Source organism: Falco biarmicus, chromosome 9 (assembly GCF_023638135.1).
Source record: "Falco biarmicus isolate bFalBia1 chromosome 9, bFalBia1.pri, whole genome shotgun sequence".
Lineage (NCBI taxonomy): Eukaryota > Metazoa > Chordata > Aves > Falconiformes > Falconidae > Falco > Falco biarmicus.
Window position 1 is genome coordinate 13750148 of NC_079296.1, and position 7356 is coordinate 13757503.

General features: G+C 43.8%; 1 long non-coding RNA gene across 1 annotated transcript; it reads left to right on the forward strand.

The window, feature by feature from the left end:
* Positions 1-124: 124 nt before the first annotated feature.
* LOC130155381 (uncharacterized) lies at positions 125-3000 on the forward strand. The gene is made up of 3 exons (XR_008824048.1): positions 125-378; positions 1089-1231; positions 1325-3000. It is a non-coding gene; the product is annotated as an uncharacterized LOC130155381 (long non-coding RNA).
* Positions 3001-7356: the final 4356 nt, after the last annotated feature.

Consider the following 7356-nt stretch of genomic DNA (forward strand, 5'->3'; position numbering starts at 1 on the left):
GCGCCGCGTTGCACCCTGGGAGGTGTAGTCCGCACGGCTGAGGGGGCGACGGGGGTCCCGGCGGCGAGGCCCTCCCGCACTGCGCCGCTGGGGCCGGGCATGGGGCACGGGCACGGGGCACGGCTCCGAGCCAGGGGCGCTGGCGACGGGCCGCTCGCTCTCCCGGCGCCAGAGCGGCGCAGCTGCCCGAGGCGGCGGGGGCTGCGCGGGGCCGCGGCCCCCCCGGGGCGGGTTGGCACACCGGTGCCGGGGCCCGTGGCTGCCTCAGGTGGGGCGTCTGCCTGGGCCGGTCGCTACGGCTGTCTGCGAGCCTGCACAGCTCGGGCACGATGCCTGTGAGTTCAGGCTCTGTATCTGTGCAGTGCAGTTAACGTACAGGTATGTTTGGTCGATGTACCCGCACGGTTCAGTTCCTACACCCGCACAGTTTGGTCTTTACAGCCATACGGTTCAGCCAATACACCTGTGCAGTTTGGTCACCGTCCCTGTGAAGTTGGTTGACACAACCGTATGGGAGGGTTGTGTGCCAGGGCAGCACTTGTGGAACTGCCAGAATGCATGACATACTTGATACGATTAAACCAGACTGCAAAAAACACTACTGCGCTTCTGCTGCTTCATCTTCTTGCAAACATGGATGAAAAATGCATCAATTTCTGTTTATAGATGCAAAACAGAGGATGTTGTCATTGTTGCTATATTTGTTTTGCAGAAACACAAGCGCTTCATTTTACATACCTAGATTTTGTTTTTAAAAATTGTCACGATAAAGAGGAAACTTTCAGTTCTTGAAAGGGCTGGGATTTTGCTGAGGACATAATGTGAGGCCATATTTGATCTGAAAGTATAGAAGTGAAAACAAGTGTTGAGAAAAGAAGCCGCTGGCTAGCAGTGACTCAGGAGAATGGGGAATGCTGCATTTCAAACACCTCTTAATTTGTGCTACCCAATACTGTTGTTCACAGCTCAGAGAGAGCTGGGGGTGGCGGGGGAAAAGAATATCAAAAAACTGCAACAGATTTTGAGCTGTATGTTTCATTTTAAACAGCAACTTTTTAGTTATGGTGATTCTAAGGAATTTTTCACAGATGTCCATCAAATGCAACCCGTGCAAAATTACCTGCCTGGGTATACAGAGAAACTGGAACAACCACGCTGAGGAGGTGACTGCCTTACTGTGTCAGTGAAGATGCCCGAGGAAAATGCTCTGAAAAACATCACTAGCGTGCAGGTAAGAACACTGAAGGAAGGGAGCTGCTCCATCTGTATGGGTAGCATCATTGCAGGGCATATGTGGGCTGTCAATGCTATTTGTTCCTTTCAGCAAATTGCCCAGTAAATCTCAAAAAAACAAGCTTGGGAAACTCAATATAGACTCTGGACAAAAGTCTTTGAACATCTGTACTGCCATTCTGATATTGAAGGATCCTGGACAAAATAACATTTTCCCCTTCAGATGTTGATAGCTGCTCCTTGGTAAGAGGTCACCACAAAAAAAAAAGTGAAGAGTATCAAAGACTTAAAGAACAGTGTCACCTTCCTCCCTGGATCAGAGCTGATGCTCAGGGAACATCAGACCATGAAGATCTTTGAAGCTTTATTTGAGGAATGGTAAGAAGAAAACTGTCCTTTTCTCAAAGGTTGCTGTAACTTGAAGTTCACCCACAGAGCTCTAATTTCAATACTGAGAAAGATTTCCCAACTACGTCGTGGCAATCATTTCATATAATTTAACAGCTGTACTAATGAGCCTCAATGGCCATGACCAACCTCACCTGTGGCTTCTCCCCACAGCTGTGGGCCAGGAGCTCTATTTAAGCTCAGCCCAGGGCTATCAGTCCCTGATGAATGATGGAGAAGTGTTAGTCTTTGGTGTAGCAGCAGCCCTATATGCCTGTGGAGTCTTTGATTCTGACTTGTGGACTGCTGACTCCTTAGCCCTGCCTTACTGCTATAGGTGTGCCTGGTGATCGCTAGTCCTGATCCTAATCCTGGCTTGATGGTTGGTATTTCTGCCTGATCTTGGCCCTGCCTCATTGCTGTGCTGTTGCCTTATGATTTGGTCTTTTTGTCGGACCTAGATGTTGTATTTGGTCTGCCCTGTTTGCCTCCCTTGGGTGCTGTGAGATTGGGCCTCAGCTGGCAGTACCCCTACCAGCTGTGGAATTTACCCCTTGGCTCCTGCCTCCTCTTCCCTTCGGGAGCAGCCCTGCTCTTGCTGTTTCCTAACAAGAGCATCAGCGGTTTAGCTAGTACCTGAAGTGACTTGACTTTGCTCCTTGTCCTGTCCCCTACCCTATGAATCCATACTTGTCCTTAATACTTCTACAAAGGCAACTATATTTTTTGTGTGGCTCTCAACATTTTTCTATTGACAGAAACTTCAACCTGCAAGTATTGTATTCCACTCCTTGCTTAGCAGTCTAAGCAAGTATTTTGTTCTGGGTGAGCCCAGTCTAGAAATAATGATTCGGGCTTATACCATTTTCTGGAAAATCTATTTGTTTTGAGAAAGGGTTTTGAAAGTACAGTATGTCAACAGCTGAAATTGTGAACTACGGGGGTAAAATAGGGTTCATGTTGCCAGTTAAGGAGCTGGTACGCCAATAAGGCTCATGTATGACTTTTTTGCAAGTATTCTTTCATATGTTCTCTAGTCTTATTTTTCTGTGAGCCTTGTACTTAGCTCTTGGGCAATGTGGTTATTCTGGGGGGTTGGAGGTCCAAGGGGGTCCTTCGTCTGACTTACTGTGGTCTCAAAGGGCAAAAGTGCACTGGAGGGACAGGGGAGTTAATGGGGTGCTCTCCAGGTAGACAAGAAGGGAAGAAAAGGAACGGTGGAAGTGGTAAAACCCTGCAGAAATATTGGCAAACTTTACCTAGATCTCTCAGCAGATAAATACTAGTGTAAAACTCAAAGACATACAAAATATGCTCTTGCTTCCCCTGTCTTGCAGAGATGCTTCTAAGCAAATAAGATTACAGTGTATGCCTGCAGCGTTACCCCTACAGGGACTCTATTAATATTATGGAGTCTGTCTAAAATGCTTCTGCAGCAATTGTAAACATTCAGCTTAGAGACCCAAACTCTGGATTCTGAGACAGCAAGGCTTGGGTTTTAAGTTTTAGAAACCTACACCTCCCATTGATGAAAAAGAGAACTACAGGCATTCAGAATTAGTCATAAAGCCTTCCATTTTCTCTCCTGCAAGAAGCTGAGTTGCAAGGATGTTAGCAGCAAACAGGCCTTTTGATTCTATAATACCTCCCACTGGTGACTTATGCAGCAGCATGTAGCAGTTACAGGAAGAAAAACAACTATGTGATCATCCTTTGAGGGGAATAGTAAAAATCTGCAATGTCTGTGAAATTAAAAAGGAATTTTATAAACTGGAGTGGACAGGAGAAAACTATTCCTTTTTAACTTCGTCGAAAAACATAAGACATCAGCAAAGAAAGAAAAAAGGTGGATTAGTTCCCCCCCCTCATAAATATTTCTGGATGTACTTTAATGTGAATTCCTAAAAATGCATGACTATGTGTTCCTAAATATGGCTATCAACAACAGTTTTGTACACTGATTTTGTCACCTCATGCAAATAGAGCTTCCAGTTTAGTTAGCATAATTAGAAATAGACACTTGAGTGCTAGATTCTGTCCCTTATTTCTTGCCCTTGCAAAAACAACACATATAGTCCTCAGAGAGGAAAAAAAAAGGCAAAACCATGGAATACTATTAGCTTACAATTCTCCTAGTTACTTGCAAACTGTTACTGTTGACTCCAGGTAGAGCTGTGAGTGTTCAGAACGTTTCACAGTAGATCGTGAAGCGAACCCTCCTGGCTCCTAAAGAAAATTTTTATAAACACAGGTAAGAATTGAAATTGAATGTTTACAAACAGAGGTGAGAATGTAAGTTCCACAAAGAATCAGGGCTAGAATTGTCACTGTCTGTATCAATATAGAATACATTATAAAGCTGACAAATACTTTAAAAACTTAATGAAAATTAGCCTCTTAAATTTACATGACTATATAAAGCTGCCTATAGAGAGAGAAGCAATGGTAGTATCTGTTTAATAGGTACTTCAATGTTACTATAGAGGCAATGATACCATAGTAACATCGTTGATCTCTGTGGTATTAGTTGCTCAGTAAGAGAAAGTTTCTCTGTAATGTTCCCATTGGTTGGAAAAGCTACCTGAAAGAAAAGCAGCCTTTAATTTTTTATTTTAAAATATAGAGCTTTCTTTGTAGAATAATAGTGAAATGCTTCCTTATCTTCTGTTCTGAAACAGGAAATTTGCTGAAGTGGTTTGGAAATACCTCAAAAAGAGGTAAAAGAAGGTAAAAATCTAGCATATTGAGATACTGACTGGGTCAGGTGTATCTTTGCTGTGACTGCACAGAAGCCAAAACATACATAAGGAAAGAAAGAAACTGAGTGTTATAGTCCATTGGGAATGGGATTTGGACATGGATGTGAGTTCAGTTTAAGAGTGACAAAGTGAGTTCTCTGCACTTTCCACATCCAGTGGGATGATACAGAAGAGCTCCTGGGATATATTTTACCTTGTGAGACTGAAAATCACTGATGGAAGCTGATTGGCCATGTGGCAAAATGGGTGTGAAAACAGTATCTTAGTTTATCTCTTGTGGGCCCTGTCCTGCCAATTAAGAAATATCGGGAATAGATTTCTAGAGCAATAGAACAAAGAGTGGGTGCAAATATCCCTTAGTGCACAGATCATTTTACTTTGAAATGTTGTGTGCTACTGCTTTCACGTGTGTGAATACAGTCTTCCTCCAGATAAGAGAGGCATGGAAAACAGTGTAATTCCAGTAATTAACACCAGCTGTTGAGAGCAGGTCTGGTGAAACATGACCATTCCTTCAATAGATAGGCCCCAAAAGCAGGAGGAAAAAGTACTTTAAAGCTCCATACGCCTTTTTCTCCAGGGAGTTTGGGAGGTTTAAAGACATTATGGTGAGAACTAGTTATATCCTAGTGAAATGGATGAGTAATAACACCATCCTTGCAGATTGCAGAGGAAATTGTGGGCACCACGGTATCTTGGTGCTGTCATAGGCACTAAGAAACGCTTGGATTTTTGCAAGCTATGTGGCTTCACCAAGGGTTGGCATACAAAGTCTTTTTCAAAGCCAAAATTAAAACATACAACTGTGCAGTCCAGTCATGTGCTGGAAGCTAGGAATCTCTTGTTATCTGCATGCCTGATCTGGTCCCTGGAACAAATTCATATAGTCCAGCAAAAACTTGGCTGTATAATGCAATCCAGGTCCCAAATAAAAAGCATTTGTGCGGTCTGTCCTCTTACCTGTGAAGAAATTTCACAGCCCTGATCTAATCATAGAGAGGTGTAACGCAGGCTGCCTTATAGCGATGATCCAACAGCTCTGCTGGTGGCAGTCTCTGTATTGCAGGGTACTTTCTGGGTCATTTTCTTACCTTGAGCTTCTCCTGTTGTCAATGAGGCACAACCTTTGTGTAACCCCTGAGCCTAGTGGGTATTTGGGTTATTAAGTGATAATGTTGTAGTCTGTATTGTAGCACTAGGGTTTGGAGGTTCCATGTATTCTCACAATATGACATGAGTAGCAAGTTGCTTAATATTTGAAAGGGAAATGTTCCTTGCAGGAAAAACCAACGGAGTAGGTGGAAGGTCAAGGTCTGTGGTGTACCAATCAGTGCTCACCGGGCACTTTGGCTGTCAGCTGTTTTAATCAACATGCTGTTTTATTGCCTGTAATGAAAGAAAGGATCCTAGCCCGATTTTCTGTACTGTTACCTTACACCTCTGTATGACATGGTGGGATTAGCTGAATCTGGAACCTTCTCTTCTGGATTCACTGAACCATGTCTGGTCAGTGTGGTGTTTACATCTGGCACATAAAGGCACTTCTGAAGATCAGCTTTTGGATGGTAGGTTGATAAAGCAGTGTGTGTCTTCACTTCCTGCAGCCCTAATTCTGTCTTGTGCTGTGCATGCACAGGACTAAACCCATGTCCAGATTTGTGCTTGATGCAGTAGTGTATCTGTGCATTGAATTGTAGGTTTATTCATAAACTCATTAAGGCTGTTGATTTAATGATTTGTATATAGGATCTCAGAAGGAAGCCTAATCTTTGAGGGGAGCCTTTAGGCTATGTTAGAATATAACATCCAACAGTAAAAATACCTGTAGACTTAGCTGCTCCCCCATCTCACTGACATGGTGCTTTGTAGATTTCCTGTAGATTTCCAAATGTTACATACAAAGCATACATAAAGAACTTTAGTTGTAGAATTAAGACCAGAACACATCAATTTCAGATTTACATTTATTTATACAACCAGAATTGCATGTCTGGCTAACATACTGACTAGTCAGACATTTGTAGGATCATAATACTAACCCTCTTCCCCACCCCTGCAAACTAGCCAGGCCAGTAGCTGCTGTAATAGTACAATTACAGGAGCAGAGGATCAGTTACGCAAAATGATTTGAAAAAGACTCCATGTATGTTTTTCTGCTCCATGTATGTATTTGCTGGGATGTTACTTCAGCTTTCATGCTTAACAGGAGAACATTTTCTCTGTGTGCAGACAGCTGGGACTGGATAAAGGACCCTGGGCATTAACGTGGCCAGCCATTGATTAATATGGGTGGATGGTCACCTCTGAATTGATTATTGTAAAATCGGGAAAGTATAAAAAGGCCCAAAGGAAAAATCAACATATGATGCTGCCTGCATTGAAAATTATGCATGCTAACTGTGTATCACCAGCAACAGCATTTGGCTTACAATACGTTCAGCTAAAAATCAATTCCGAGGCCTTCAATGAATCAAGTAGTCTTTACTGGTGTGAATAATAAGACTATAAAGTAAATTATTTCAGGACGGGGTCTCTGGAATGGCAAAGAGCATAAACACATCTTTACCCTTGCTAGGTTTTGTGTAAGATGAAGTGTCGGTCACTATATATTTTCATACAGAGGCTGTGTGTGCTGAACACCCTTAAAGTTAATACTTAGAAAACAGGAGCTGCAGGGAAGGTTTTGCAGCAGCCCCCCGCCCCCCCCCCCCCCCCCCCCCCCCCCCCCCAAAAAAAAGGACCTGCTAGAAATCAACGCAGCTTACAGCCCAGAGCAACCCTGCAAAGTCCATGTGTTTTCTCCCGGGTTCCCGGGGCAAGCTCGCCAAGTGGCGACCGCAGCGAGCAGCCAGGGGCTGTGCGGGGCTGTCTCCATCTCCGCGGCGAGATGGTACCCGAGATTCCCGGGACTCTTTGAAAAAAACAACAAACCCACAAAGAGCAGAGCCCCACGCTGCTGGATGCCATCTGCTCCCCC